The following is a 16,847-nucleotide window of genomic DNA, read 5'->3' on the forward strand; positions in this document are numbered from 1 at the left end:
GGGTGGCCTATTTTCTTCGTTATTCCGTATTTGACCCATGTCACTTGGATTTCTCTTCAGTAAACATGAAGCACCTGCAGCTTGTTATCTTAGCATTAAAATGGACAAACCATTAGAGATGAAACAAAAGTAACTAATTAACTTATGAGCCGTTAAGGCGCTAGAAGGTACATTTTGGTACATTTGGCAGACCAAGCCTATCTGAACTAACTCTTCATATTTATTGTAAAGACATGAGTGGTGTCAATCTTCTTGTTTTAAGTCAGCAAGGAAGGGATTTAATGTCACAACCCAAAATGTCAAATCAGTCCTTTAAAGCAAGTGTATGTAACTTTTACTAAACAGCCGCTACTTTCTACAATCATACTGAACAGCACCATCCCAAGTAAAGTTAGTTTATCGATAATAAACTTGTTAACAAAGATTTCCTAACTTGAATGAATTAATCTTTGTGTTATTTCCTTTGCCCTTTTTTTTTACATCACTAATTGTTACATTGTTACTTTAAGTCGACCCTAAAGCAACAATGGTAACAATTGACCTATTTACGACAATTCAGTTCTTGTATCATACCTTGTTGAGAGACTTGAACACATCAACATGTTATTGAAACCATTACTGATAGTTTGTAGTTCCTCAAATCTACTATTCTGGGCTTTTGGTATCTTCTTAACAGACCTTGAGACATATCCTTCCATTAAAGATGCTCCCTCAACGATTTGACTAGGTGTTACATTTTATGCTGATTCTAAAATAAAATTACTCCATAATAGACAACAGTAATCCACACGGGGAGAACTGACTGAGCAAAATGGACGATGAACAGATGAACACACACTACGTGGGTTTAAGGATTCATGCTTGAAAGCTGCAGGGCACAAAGTATGTTTGTAGTGTTGCATTCACTGTGTGTTTACACCTATTAACTGTGGCTCAAGTGGTCTGGTGTGAAAAACAGTCCATGGCAACAAGTGTGTGAGACCTTCACTCAGATGAGGAGCATGAACCACGTACACCGTGACATCAGTAGCTGCAGTGTTGTGTTGGCTGCACACCGCTCTCTGAAAATGCTTTCGTGCTGCATTGTGGGAAACGTAGAATCCAAGAATTTTATACTAGACCCATAATTAGCTGGTAGAAGTCAAGATATGTCAGCCTGTGTAGAATAAAAACATAAACAGTTCTTTCTGCAATATCTCGTTTGCAAGGCCCCCGACATTTTGGAAATTAAACACTACATTGCAATAATAAAACAGATCTTTCATATATGGGAATTATCAGCCACATCATGACAAATCATTCATATTTTTGCTTTTAATTTGCATCTTCCAAATCCTTGCAGAAATAGTTGTTTCGATGTCTTATCCCAACGCGACACAAACTATTGGTGTGCCAGCTAGAGCCATGTTTCAATGCTTCTTAGCATGATTTCAGTTGAAGTGGGCTCTGTGAACACAGCAGGTGCTGTTTGGCCGTCATTACAAACACGCGTCATCACGGCTGCAGACGACCAACAGAAGTGTGACCTCGGGTTCAATCCAGAGATTGTGTGTCAGGACCCATGCTGATGTATCGGTGTGCATTTCATTGTGATGTAATGAAAGGCAAAATGACAGAGTTTATGTTTTCCTTCAGTTCAAAATACGATTTGACCGTCATCTAAGAGGTCATTCAGCTCCAGTGTTGCAGCAGTTGGTTTTTTATGGGTAAAAACATCTGTACAGGTAAAGGGTCATGTGTTGAGTTTGTGCTAAAGTGTGATATCTGTGTGTGGAAATCTGTTGAAATAAGAGCATTCTGAGTAGAGTTGAGGAAGCAGACAAATTAGAGGATGAATTATTTCTACAGACAGACTGACGTTAAAGTGGGTGAAATGAAACACTGTGGACTTAACACTAAATTCTAAAAAAGCCTTTTGCACTCCCCCCCATCTATGTGGTTTTGAAGCTAAAAATATTTCCTTTTAACACAAGTAATGTCCCTGGATTCACTTTTTCCTTCCTTTGTTGTGTGAAATAAATAAGGACTAAAAGCTTTATCCAGCCTGTTCAACGCAAACACTGAATACTCTAAAGAAAATGAAACACAAAGTTCTTTTGTTTGTTCATTCACACAGAGACTCTTCTGCTTTTCCACCAAACCTCCACCGATGTGTTACACTGCCCCCCACCCCCCACCCCCCACTCCCCCGGCCCCCACACACTCACACATACACACCTGCCCTCAGCTATCTTCCCACACGCGGCTGTAATTCATGGTCAGAGCGCATTCACATGTGGACAGACAATGGACTGAACATGAAGTTTGGTCCTTTACATGATGGGAATTACGTATTTTTACGGAGCTGAGCCCGACTGAGGTTCATCTAATTGTTGACTGATTGTTCCTCGTTTGTTTCAGTGGAAATGTGTGTAATATGTTCTTATTTTAATTTGAGCTAATATCTTTAATGGTGTCAAAGCCTGTTCACAAACGTTCAATTCCCAACATATGGAATTATTAAGCGTGCAAATCCACAGTTTATCCTCTGTAGCTCCTCACATGCTCAGTCTGAACTCAGGCCGAAAATACTCTCCAGCTTTCGTTCACTCATTGATGTGTGGAAGGCATGTGCTGTGTAGAGATGCCTCGTGGTCTGTGAGATGACCGGTGGGTGGAATTAACACCTGCATCACAAGGAGGCAAATGACTCAGACTCAAACATCAGGGATGTTGAATAATAAAAAAAAGGCACCACATTAATATGTTAATTGAAGCAAATGGACACGTGGACCACCATGATGACGCAGGGTTTAAGTCGAAGTTATTGTCAGGGGGAATCAACTTTGAATACATCATTGCATGAAATTTCTTTAACACTTATGCTCGCTCAGTGGTTGAAAAAAGGAAAAACGCATCAGAAGCTATTGTTTCTTTTTCCAAGGAAATATCAATATTGATACCAATGGAGAAACGAGCAAGAACACCTTCCTGCTTTATCTGCCTGTATGTGTCAGCTAGATGCGGATTTCTGAATAAATATACAAATTGTGGGTGCTGTAGAATGATCAATATTATTAATATATATTATGTATACACAATATATATATATATATATATATATATATATATATATATATATACTGTATATAAATATAAACAAAAGCCTTTCCTCATTTTGACCACAAGAGGGAAACATTTCTCTTCAGAACAGATCTCTTCTTGTTGTGGCATGAATGTAGCCTGTGTGATCAGTGTTTGACATAAACGTCGGTGAAAGGTTTCACAGTCAGGCTTAGAAGTAGAACTACTTCTGCATTGATTCTTTGTTATCAAATCAAAATGATTCCCCAAATGTTGATGGACAATTACAATTGAATGCTCGATTGATTGAACTCAAATGACAGTTTAGCAAAGCTTCGATTTAGCTCGTAATGAGTGAAACTGCTTCAGTCTAAGTTTGTGTGTCCACAAATTAAAATGTCTTATAAAAATATGCATTGTATCTGTGAGAAATAAAAATGAAGGACTCTTCCAAATGAACATAATTTGCCCTTTGGTCCAGGAATGCATAGTATAAAAAGTAAATTACATCTAGTTTATAATGGAAACATTGCATCTTATAAAAGTGGAATATTCCCAAAAACCAAAAGGAACACGACTTACACTATGTGAACTGATGAAAAAGCATGAGAGTGTTGCCTGGTGAGAGTCTGCATGCAGACAGTGTGTGCTTTGTCCTTGGGTGTAGGGCACCCAGAGGTGATATGGTTCATAAATGATGGTGCTCGGTCTGCTTTGCTGCACCCGAGAGCAGTTTGTTCTATTGGTTTCCTCGGAATGGGTTGCATCCACGAAGGCTCGCCTCGCAAACCAGGAAGTCGCTGAAGCAGTTTCACTCAGGTGTGGTATCGCTCATGTGCCATTAGGCTCATTAATAGAGCCATTCTGAAGATTCTAAAGGTGAACATAAGTGTGGGAGGCTTTTCATTGTGACGGTTGGCATGGCAATGGACACATAAAGCACGTCAGACTGAAAACAGCACAGAGGTAGGCATCCAAAGAGGAATGATCAACTCCTTTCTTGATGAAAAAACAAACATAAAAACAATATAGTTATGCAAACACACAGTACACGATGCCCAGCTTTAAAATCACCAGATCTTAGCAAACATCCTGCATGACTAAGTGAGGAGCAGGTTAAAGGTTGCATCGGTTGCCTTTCATGGGCCGCAATATTTTTATGACCTTGTCAGCAGAGGCACTACTGGAACACATAAAAGTTTGCTCCTGGCAAAACTGTGCTCGATTCCCCAATAGAAAAACAATGGTCCAAAAGTTCAGATGTTTTGCAAAAATATGTGGCTGAATCAGCCTCATTGGCAATAACAAAACCTGGTTTCTATGGACGTAAATTCACTAGTTTTGACTGTGGCTCCCACAAACCATCTTATCTGAGCCAAACCTTTATGAACCATCACCTCGTAATCCTGCACCTTTACTGCCCCGCGCTGTGCGCTGCTGTCAAGGATAAGGTAATCAGCTTATCATAAGGGCAGGATTTATAAAACTTGTAGGCAATAAGGGCATCTCAGGGATTCAGACCTTCTTTGATATCTTCCAAAGAAGCGGTCACACTCCCCACTTGTCACCTTACGTCCAGAGCTAATGAGACCCGGCACTTTACCTCGCTTTATTTCACTCAGTAGACTTTGTATTTACCGTCACGGCAATTTTAGAACCAAACTTCAACGTTCTCCCCCATCATTTCCACTCGCCTCAACGAGCAGCGCAAGGAAGGAGGAGAGGAAGACCTGCTTCGGTACTTTCTTGCCTTATCTCAAATCATATCCAAGCACTGAAGGCATGCAATGTTGAGCAATAGGGTCATAAAGCAGGGCAACTCTTTATGAGCGGCACTGTGAAACTCTGGCCTCAGTGACTGACTCTGTGGCTGCAGGGGGTCGACCGCACTGCGAAAAAACGTCTTGCGGAAAGGCACAGTGAGAATTAAGTAAATCCTTCAGATTGCTTGAAAAAATAACTTTGACCCAGTTTGCCGAGTTACCAAGACATTGAAATGAGTTCTTTGTTAAAATGTGTTGCTTGTTTTCTTTCACAATTTCCTTCCTTCAAACTACATCTCTGCAACACTGAGTTTGATAACTAGTACATAGCGCGTGGATTTTTTGCTAGAAATTGGCAATTTACACGAGTGTAATCAATAAATCAAAGGTAATATTATAACTGCTCATTTTTATGATACATTTGAGCTGTCCAGTTTTAGTTCATCTTATAAGTTAGCTTAGTTTAGCTATGTTTGCTTTGAGTTTAGATTGTTTTTTTAGATTGGTGCAGTTCCGCTAAGCTTAATTTTACTTTAATTCTACAGTTGACTAATTTCGTCTGTTTTGCTTTGTTTATAGTATTTAATTCATAGCTTAAGAGGAATAAATTCAAATTGTAAATACATTTTTCATAAACATACAAGATGCTGTTTATTTCCAACGTGAAAAATGGTGAATTTAGAGCAGTTCCTCCGGTGCTGTCGGACAGGTAACTGATGAGGTTATAAAACGGGGATGTCATAAAAGTCACATTTAATTTGGTTTCTGTGGGTTTGGTCAGGGAGGTCGGGGGGGTGTGGGGGGGTGGGGAAGTCACACAGGTAGGGGACACAAATACCGGCGCTGGGACTGTGCAGTCACCATATCTCAATCTACAAACTGACCCTGCATGACTGGTCTTGGGCAACAGCTAATGGCCCCCAATTACAGTTTCTCTGTCCTCCAGAAAGCAGCCAGTGTGGCGTGACCTTCTGAAATGAGTCTTCCTCCCAAAAGCATGGTAACCACCGACATGTTTAAACATTGAGGAGGGTTATTCTAGATATATATGCTAGATAAAGCGACCATATTCATGCTTGCTTTAAATCTCATTTGCCCACCTACAGCGTTTGTCTTTTCTTCTGTTCAGTCCACGAGATCATTCAGCAGCATGAGCATGTCGAAATGTGCATGAAGCAAGTTAGGGTGGGAAAAGAGCGGAGAGAGAGGGGCCGAGGTGAAAAGGTCAACCTGATGTTTCACCGTGAAGCCACAGAGGGGCATTTTTTCCGACAGGATGCCTCCTCTGGTCGGGGTTAATGTGGTGTTGGTGGGACAGAGTTGTGCGGATGAATTAATTTTAAGGATGAGCAGAGGAGCGTGGAGACAGAGGTCCAGAGTCCGCAGGTGGTGAAAGGTGGGTGGAGATGTGGAAGGATGGGGGGGTTTCTGGGCAAAATCTATGCAGTGCATCACAGAGGCCAACTTTTTTGGTTCATATAGAAAACTTTGCAATGAAATGAGCTTTTTGGTCCCTAGAGGAGCCCTGCCGACTTAAGTCATCCTCGGAGTTTCTCTCTGTGACTCAATTGGTCTTTGAGGAAATCTGACAACTAATGGAGAACTTTGATCATCCATTAACTCTTCCTTTATCGTCATTTATGCTAAACTAATTACACTCCCTTTGCCTGCCTTGATTCTTTTTTGGTTTGTTTCTTACGAATCCATTTTCCAGGCCGGAGCAGGTGAACCACTGAAGCTACTTTGTAACCCCTTGCCACATGATCAGCAGTATCTGATGATAAATGAGAGAAATATTGTGAACAGGACATAAAGCAGCGTTCCTGAGGTTTACTGGAATAAAGGGCCATGTCTGATGACTATACAGAAACGGTAATTGTAGGTGCTTTAGGCAATCACGGGGGACAAGACAGACGCCATGGTTAACTGAGTGTGAAGATTTTCTCTTTACTCTTGAAATAATAGATAACTGGGTTTCACATTAGGTGGCACAGGGCCAGAATCTTAATTGTTCAAAAGCTGCAGCGAGACCTTTCCTATCGCAGTTCATGTTTACAGTAAAAACAGATTACACACAGAAAGACAGAAAGACAGGATCTTATCGTAACAACAACCGATGAAGTTCACATGTTTGTGTCCCCCGGTCGTTTCATGATGTTCATCCTTTTATTGAAGAACCGGTTTTGTAGCCATATTTCTCCCCTGTTCACACAGTATGACCTCGTCTCTTTCACGTCAAACTTCCAGACAGGATGTGATAAGTTACTGTAGCTCACTTGACAATGATCTCATTTTGCGCTCTCGTAGCAAAGCCACGCCAACATCGATCGGTTCATGAGGTAAAAGGGAATGTGCTGATTCCTCGCACTCACGGGTTACACATTAACTGTTAACAAAAAAAGAAATAAAAAGAGCTCAAAGACGGACAGATAACCTCATGCTACATATGTCAGACCAGGCAAATAAATTGATGACAGAATAAATAATCTTGCCACTGAAGTTCATTCTTCATTCGTTCATTCATATTTGTGTTGTTGGCTTTATTGGTTTATGGCAAAAACTAAAATCTATGAGTGTTGGCTAGTGGGAGAAGAGAGGAGATTTGACTTGTGATGTGTTTATGAATATAAGAGGAAAGATCAACTAGGATATCTTCAAAAGCCCATGTCAAGTCATGTGGTTTGTTTTAAGATTTGATTTCGTTTTAAGATGATTTTATGCGACACCACGGTGTAAACAATTTATTTATTATAATTTATTAAGAGACAATATCAACAAAATATGATTAAAAGTGGCATAGTACATGCATACAAGAGGATAAAAAGCCAAATGGACTTTTAATCTAAAACCTCAAATTAATTCATCAATATTTCCATGCTATGATAAATCTACAGAGCTAATGATGAACAATACAATATTTATTACATTAATAGCTATTACGAACCCATTTGAAAATTCCAGCATGTGTTGTTGTGGCTGGTTGACTTGGAGCTCATTGGAAGTTTGTTGTGTGGTGTGTTGGACATTTATTATTTTATGTTGTCCTTTTTCAGATCATTATCTTGTTTGCTGCCGTTGTCAAGTTGCATTTGCCTTTGAAGTCAAAGAAATCAAAATGTTTGTCCTTGAAGTTGGCAGTACTTCTTCACTGTTTAGGTCTTCTATGAAAAAATAACAATTATAATAACAATATAATTAAAAGTATTAATTGGGAATCAAGCTGATCAACAAATGTTAGGTATATCTTTTAAGCTGTTAAAGAGGTTAAAGCGCCGAGCAGACAAAATATTTTTTACTTCTCTAAATAATCTACACTCAATGAGTAAAAATTGATATCTTGTATTTTGTTGTTGTAGCTGGTCCATTTACCTGTATTACATAGTATAATTTACTATGCGGCACTGTGTATTTTAAGTACATTAAAGGAGTAAAGGAGTAAAAAATAGCAGAAAAAACAAAAGTAAAATGTTCTTTGCTTCTTCCCTTGACTAAAAACATCTGAAAAGCAGCATGTAACACTGTATAATGATATTTACTTCTGAAGTGAGATGAAGTGTAGCTGAGAAAAATATGAAAGAGAAGAATATGATAACTAAATTGTTTAGAGATCAGTTGGGTGCGTAACATTTTATGAATAATTATAACTTTTATTCCTTTTCTAAATCTGTGTAATTCTGTGTGCAGGCTGCCACAGCTGTCTGTTTGTTCTGCAGGGTTATAGTCAGAAGGTTCCACCTCTCATGGCTGCTAATGGCAGACGTACATGCCTCTGCATTAATCAGGGTGCTGTGAACCTAGCGTTTAATCACAGAGGAAGCAGAGCAGGTTACTTACTTTTGCATCTTTAATTGCACAGACAGGGAGAAAGAAAAACACCACACAGGGAGGCAGCCAACCAAAATCATTTGTATCCTTCTCCTACCTCCTGGGTTGGCCCCCCAGCGTCAAACTGAGCTCTTCAATAAGCATCCGAACACATCCGATCGCTGGCAGGAACCATGGGAGCATGAAGCCATTTGAGCTTGTTGTTCATGTATTCTTGCTGGTCAAGCTTCAAACGCAATAATGCACCATTTTTATTTGAATAATGCATTCTTTTTTTGTGTTTGTCTTTGTTCAGAACCCTGTAAAGTGTCCTCACCCCACATGCATGGCATCATTTTTCTCAGCCCAAGCTCATGTATGACCCATCATTCTGTCACCCTTATTTACAAAGCTGTCAGGAACCCAAAAGTGTATGAAAACTGACACATCAGTAATAGAGCTGATATACTTCCTCCTTCGGTGCTTTTTGGTAGAGCCTCTCACAGCGTAGACACACACACACACACACACACACACACACACAGGCACACACCCTACCGCAAAGCTTGTGAACCACTGCTTTACTCTGTTTTCTGTCTTAATGAACCCAATTTGCAAAGATTGTCTGTCTTGTCCGTCCTGTGAAGCACAATAAAGAGTTCACACAGCATCTTGTGTGTTAACAAGCACAAAGCAAACATCTGATAACTGCATTCCTGCCTTGTTTCCAAATGCGCTGCTAAATAAAGAGACTTGTTATCGGGCTTCATAATTCGTCAGAAACTCTTCCTTGTAGGCATGTGTTTGACTTCCAGCTGAGTATAACAGCTAATGGCTTGGATCGGATTCCCCCATGTTCTTTTCTTCAGAGATTTATTGCACAGGGACACACCTTACTCGGACCTGGCACAGTTTTTCTGCTCAAAATAAGGTGAGGGTTGATATGAGTGTGTTGGAACTTTATTGTCATATGCTACAAGTGCCCCAATGTGTGGCCGGTGCAAAAACACAACCCTCGAAATAAACTGAATTTGAATGGAGAGGTTGAAGGGAATGTTGAATAAAGTGACCAAAACCTCATGAACAGGTGCATGCAGGACAGTCGGTCAGTGTCACCTGCACGTTGTCCCGTTGTTCACTAGGTGACAGCAGTGAGTCCAACGAGCGGCTCAGACAAGCTTCACATTCTGCAGCTAGCATCTACAAAAGGAGTCTATGCCATGTTCACCACGGGACTATGCAAAATGAACCACTGGTATGGAACTGAAGCCCATGAGCCCATGAGCCCATGCAAATCTCCACATAGATGACCAACAGTCACTAATAGATAACCAGGGATGTTGTCAAAGATGGCACATCTTGCACACCGTTTGGGAACATTTGGGTATCATTGTGCTTTCAGGAAGGATCAAATTATTCCATCTCATCACCCAACAAAAAATAGAAACAATATTTCAGTGAAATGAACAAGAGACACGTTTTGTGTGTTGATTCTTGCCAACAGCCTGCTTTGCTCCACCCATTTTCAATGGGCCTTCGCCCCAATACCTGTGTGGTATCAACTAATGGAAGAGTGTGTCTTTTAAGTATCTAACACATCTACTGCTAATAATTGGGGATGCTTCAAACAGTTTAATCTGAAAAACAACAGTGTGGTTTTCCATACTTGAGTTTTTTCCCATGCTTCTGTGTGCCCGTGACTTTTGATATTTGGCTCATTTACTTTCTTTGAGTAAATCAGTTTGAATGCACACTGCTTAAACCTCAATTCTGTTTCATATTTTAAGCAGCCTTTTTTCTGTTTTCACCTGATGCCATAGAGATAGCAGGTCTGCCCCCCCCCCCCCCCCACCCCACTGAGCCCTGACAAAGTGGCTGTTGCTTCGATCCCTGAGTCAATATTGACCACCAGCCTGAAGGAGAGAGGAGCAGCAGCAGCAGCTGGGAAGAGGGCAGGCAGGGGATCCTCATCAGCTACACACACACATACAAAGTATCCAGATACTTGATAGGATTAGATCAAATCATCTGTTCGTCTGTTAAATTGCAATTCATTTGTGGAATTTTAGGTATTAAAATAGATAAGTAAATAGCTGTTATAGCCGGATGAACATGATCACAACTACAAACATTTAAAAATGTAAATAGACGATGTAGGTAAGTTCACTTTCAATTGATTCCTAAATATGTGAAAGTAAAATCAATGTCCAAGCTGCAGGGATAAAGCTCTCCTTGAAGACACTGAAATGATGACCTGTATTACTGGATTTGAGGGTTGGAGAGAGGAACTTGTCTACATATGATCAGCCGTGTGATCCTGATCTAGTCCTATGTGCTCACTGAGCAGTTGCTGCCAGTGTTGCCCTATTGAGTGGTTTTCCATCTAATCAGCCAAGTAGAAATCATTTTGCTTAAGTTGTGACAATTTGGGCATTTTCCACCAACCAAAAGTTTATGCTGGTCTCATAAACAGTTTGGAAAACTAGCAATTTATAATCTCCTTAATCTTACAGCAACAAATGAATAGACTGTTCTGTCACCCAAGGAGACCACAGTCGTGTCCCATGTGAATTTCCAGGAGATCTAAATTATTTATTTGTCACAGAACTTGCATAATTAAGTTACACCGTGTTTTTAGTGACGTTGACTCAAACAGTGGTCTTTTCCAAAGCCCAAGTCGTTTCTTAGTTCCCAAACACCGGTGAGCTTGAGCAAGCGGCTGATCGCTTATGTAGCTGGACCTTCATAGCCATTATGAATGCAAATTAAAACAATTCCTTTTATTCCCCCAATAAATACATCAGCTTGGCTCAGTTACAGTAAAAGTGTGGGAGTACGGAGTGGGCTGAGTGACGTCAGGGGTCGTGCTGCCCTGACAGACAAAATACGGCCTCAAGGAAAAACCCAAATCTGTTGGGTCTGTTTTGTGTTTTTTATCAGCCTCTCATTCAATGCATAAAACAAATATAACGATAAAGAATACTACAAAAGCGAAAAAGTTAAGAGGTAATCAAACAACACCGGGACAGAAACCAATTTGCCGTGTGGTGACTAACAGCCAAAACCTCAAAGCTGCTCTGATCTGACATGATTTAACAAAAGCAAAGAGGAGGAAAAGCTCAATCTCTGACGACACACACACCTTTCTGCGAGGAGAGCAAACACAGTCCAACGACTTTCAAGTCTTGGGTTTGATTTGAACCCATAGAAACAATCTGTCACACACACGCACACACACACACACACACAGCACCCTGCCGCAGAGCGGGTCGACAGAGTTGACACAAATCGACCAGCGCTGCAGGCTGGCAGGGCTCAGCAGTGCTCCTGGTGCAGGATCATCCTCAGGTCATGTTTATGAATTGGGAGGAGTGGAAGGATGTCTCCGCTTTCCATCACTTTCCTCTTCCTTATCCCTGCTTGTATCAGGCGACGGCAAACAACGCTGTCCTCTCAGTGTGTGAAAGCCATCTTCCGGTGATTCATGGGCGCGGTGACGACATCTTATTGCCCCGATAGAGATCAAAGATCCGGTGAGGGGAAACTGTGATGAAATCAAAGCACCAGTGGAAAAGTCTGATCGCTGATGGATTCAGAACGGCTGAGTACCATTAAAGAAGCCAGAGGATTTGCATGATTAATGAGGTTTTGGGCGGGGAGTTGACAAAACGAAATGAGAGTTGGGATGTTTAGACTCTTATCTTTTATTGATCTAGGTTCTCCATAAAGGATTGTTTTTTCATCCTAGCTTTTCCTGGTCGAGTCAAGAGACAATTTGCCAAAAACTAACAAGACATTTTGAATGAATCTGTTGTCCTTCTTCATTCATTTCCTTTCTGCAGGAAGTAGTTTGTTATTTTGAAAAATGTCCTTTTGTTATTTTCTTATTGTAGCTATGTGGCGCTGGAGACAGCAGCTGGTTAGTTTCAACTTAGAATCAAGAAACAGCGAGAAAGACTCCGCCAGGCTCTGTCCTAAAACTAATAAATCAGCGAGTCAGCTCCTGTTATATCTCACTTTACGCAAAAACTGAAGTTTGAAATTGTTTACCTTGTGCCGGATTACTTATTTGTTGTGAGCTGTACTCTTTATTAAGTTTGTAGTGTTGTTTTTTGCTTGCACGCTGCCATTTGTAGGGCACCACATTTCAGTATACTGCCTCATAGGTTGACCCGACCTATGACCTGAACTCACTTAAAATACTTGATATGTTAATAATTTGCTGTTAATGAAAATGTCTTTCTGTGTTTTTACATCAGAAAAGGCTTCTACACGAGTTCCAATGTTTGATTAGTTGTACAAACAAATACAATTGGATTGCTTTACTGGTGTCAATTGCGTAATTGCAGTTAGCAAAAAAACTATTGCTATTATAAATATTTTTGGGAGTTTATTTCCATAAAGTTGGAATTAGAAGTTTCTGTCCCTTAAACCATACAACGTGTCGATTTGTATAGATAAACCACTTCTAATGCTTTCAATACGCTTGTCAGTACCCGACATCTGACACAGACGCACTGAGGCCCCGTTAAGCGCGTTACCTCCGCTCACAGCACCTGACAGAGGATTGCAAGTGGGAAGGGATACGGATAGAAGTTAAACAAACAAAGCACTTTCAATCGTCGACATTTTTGTCACGAGCGACGTTAGACATTAAAGTTAGTTTCAACCACAGTCTTTTCCTAAACCTGACCTAACCAAGTTCTGCTGCCTAAACCCAACATGTGAAGTTCATTTCGAGAAGACTCTCCGTAACAAACCAAAAGTGGACACGTCATCCCTAACCACGCTGCTACGGAGCTTTAGAGGGGCTGAAAAGCCATTTGATTTGTGCTAAGCTAAACTGAGCAGGTACTTATGCCTGAACCTTCATATCTAGTTCAAAGACATCAGAGTGCAGAATCTCTGGCAAGGAAGCAACTCAGTATTTTGAAATTGCGTAAAGAATTCCAAAAGGACATTAACCTGTCTGTGTCTTCATGCGGATACAGCTAACATCGGGATTGACAGCAAACAATAATCTGCAGTCTCTGAGGAGAGGATGAGTGATCGGAGGGTTCAGGGTGAGGGTAAGGTCCAGCTCAGTCTGCGGAACGGTACATGGTCACCGGTTCCTGATTCTCACGTACACAACACGTAGACTTTACCCTTTTTATTTCAGTCACTTTCCAAATGTTCCAGTCAGTGCACTGGCCAGGCCCTGGGTGAGGAGCGAGAGGTCGAGAGAGGTCAGAGACACGCACACAGAGCAGCCCAGCACTCCTTGACCCAACGTCGGTAACTCACAGCGTGTCCCTGGAGCTAAAGTATTAAAATGACAGGTCGAACAAGTGAAGTCTGGCTGGATCCAGATTTGGATTATGATCATATCCACGCTAAAGAGAGAAGCATGTTTATTTACTTTAGTGTGGATACAGGATACAGTTTAGATATAAAGTTGTTAAGTTGTTAAGATTCATAATGTCGAGTCAACTGTCTATGGCCCAAATAACTACATTTCCGTACAACAAACAACACCCTCCGTTCTTAGACTTTTGCTTTGAGAAACGTATGTTTTTTAAACAGACTATGGTCCCCCCCCCCCCCCCCCCATCAACCCCCCTGTAACTTGTTCAGTGGCCCTGCAGCTCAAAGTATGGCGGCAAAAGTAACCCAGTTCAGTTGTGGATGCGTCCCGAACAAAGTGTAACTTTTTACATGATTTCTGCATGGTGTCTTTTCAAAATGTTCTCTTTCCTTTTGAGGTTTACTCATGCAGAGAACTTAGTTTGGTTTCATCTCCGTGCTGCAGTTTTTAGCAAAAGTTTCTTAAACGGCACTAGGTGTTGCATCTATTGGGGGCTATTCTCGGTTGTGGATTAATACTGATTTTGAACGATAACGACATGTACAACAATGAATGAATCCTTGAGTCTGGGTGTTTTTCGTGGGATTGTCTTGCGGTACGCTCAGGTGGACGGACACGCACGCTGGCAGAAAACAGTTGGACTGTCCCGGCCCGGATGGTCCCTGTCCCTTCGGTTACTCAACCCATGTGTCACCGATCTGTGTGCAAGTGTTAATGGGCAGCGCATGTTCCACATCACGCTCCAGCGCTCAGTACGATTTCTCAACAGTGGTGATGGATAAACTGTTTTCAGCCGCTTGTTATTATTTGTCGTTAATGGTTGACAGATTTTAAATGAAGAACTGCGAATGTGCCAGAAAAAATGTACGCCAAGGTGTCTTCACCCAGAGGTGACAAGATGTTTTTTTCTGTGGGTTGGAGTGCATTTGAGATGCAAGATGTTCTTTAATCTCATTTAATGGGATCATTTTTCAGATCATCTTTAAATATCCCATTTCTAAAATGTTACTTTAAAACGTTTATTGTCAGACAGCAAACAGCCCAATTTATTCTGTTTTTAATAATATCAGTCAGTTTGTTTGGGCCTTGAAAAGTCAGTAACTTGTCACCCGGAGATGACAGGGCAGCAGACACACTGTCATTTATGTGCTTCCACTTGGTTATTTACTTTACCCACGAGCGCCTGTGGCACTTAACACACTTTAGCAAGGGGCAGCTGAGGTGCACAACACAGGGAAACCTTATTCCAAAATTGTAAATCTGGAGAAAAGATTGTAATCCTTGTAGTGAAAAACAAAGCTGCAGTAGAAGTAAATGAAAGGTTTCTTGAGTACTTACTATACTGCACTATAAAACCAATAACATTCCTACAGAGATTTGTCTCTATTGGACTTTATGTTTGTATCTCTTCCTGCATTGTAACTGTAATGATTCACATGATACAAGATACATTTTGATCACCATACAGACTCCCTGCAAGGCTCAATTGCCTCAAACAGCACATGTTGTGTTTGAGGACGAGTTGCTGCATTATATTGGCGCTGGTGCTAATATGTTGAGGGAAATCCTGTATTAGTAATGATCAACCCTATTGATACTACACTGAAAGATTACACATCAAACAATAATCTTGTAAAACATCATGCCTGTTTAAACAGGAGGTCGGTAGCTTCTGTATTTCTGTTCTTTTTATTTACAGCAACGTTTTTTTTAACTTGGTTCAGTTCAGTTTTGTGAGAAACTCCACAATTTGAGAACACAATGTTCTATAATCACAAGAAGTATTTCACTCGGAATTCTGAAATTGTATTTTCTGAGTCAAAACCACCCGTTTGTTGTTTGCCGATTGCATATACCTGCATGTGTCTATGACAACTATGGCCCAAAAACGGACCTGCTGCACAGAAAGTTGATAACTTACCTTCACTTAACTCTCTGACCCTTGTCAGTCTTTCAAACTTCTTTTCAACCAATCCACCATTTACCCGACGGAAACACTGGGCTCATTAACAATTAAATTTTGGATATATAATCAAAAAATATAAATGTTTTAAACATTTTGGTCTTCGATAAATTTCAAATAATCTGGCATAACAGCATTAATAAAATCTCAGCATGTCAAGTCAACTCAAATGAGGAAAATACTGTTCATACTTAGGATTTTCAATATGAATCAATTTATTTAAAGAATTACACCCTCTTAAATACTCGTGTCAGGGAGATTCATGTTCCTCATGTCTATAAAGTTGTTATGAGTGCAGAGGGTCCATGGAAACAATATGACGCTTTATGTAATCTGCATCACCTCAGGTCAGGCTGATTCTTGTTCGTAGTGTTGTTAATTGTTTATTCTGTGAAAGTGGCAGATTAGTATTAATTGTGCCATGTTGGACCCTTCTTTTGCTTTAATTCGAGTCCAACTTTGAGCATGCAATCCTGTTTTTCATTTTAAACTTTTGAACAAAACTGTTAATATAACATTGTGCTCAGCCAATGGGTACACTATTAAAACATCTCCATAAAAGATGCAGTATGTTTTGCAGATGTAAATGTGAAGGCAATTTGACCGGATACATTTAAATTGATAAAAGCTGTTTAATAAAAATAAAGCCAGATTGGACACCTTCAACATCGAGCTGCACTTGTTTGTTGACCTCGCGGTCTTTGTTATAGACTTTAACTAAGGTAGGATAAACTCAAAGGCTTTATAATAGTTTTATTTACAGAACAGTTCTACACGCAAACAAAGGTGAAAAGGGTCCTTGATGACGTCACTCTGTTCAGTTAAAAGTTAGTTTATCCCCTGAGTGAATCGGAGAATTTTGTTTTTTTCTAAATTTGCGAAGTGAGATAAAAAAAAAAAAAATCGG

The sequence above is a fragment of the Pungitius pungitius genome, chromosome 3 (assembly GCF_949316345.1).
Source record: "Pungitius pungitius chromosome 3, fPunPun2.1, whole genome shotgun sequence".
Taxonomy (NCBI): Eukaryota; Metazoa; Chordata; class Actinopteri; order Perciformes; family Gasterosteidae; genus Pungitius; species Pungitius pungitius.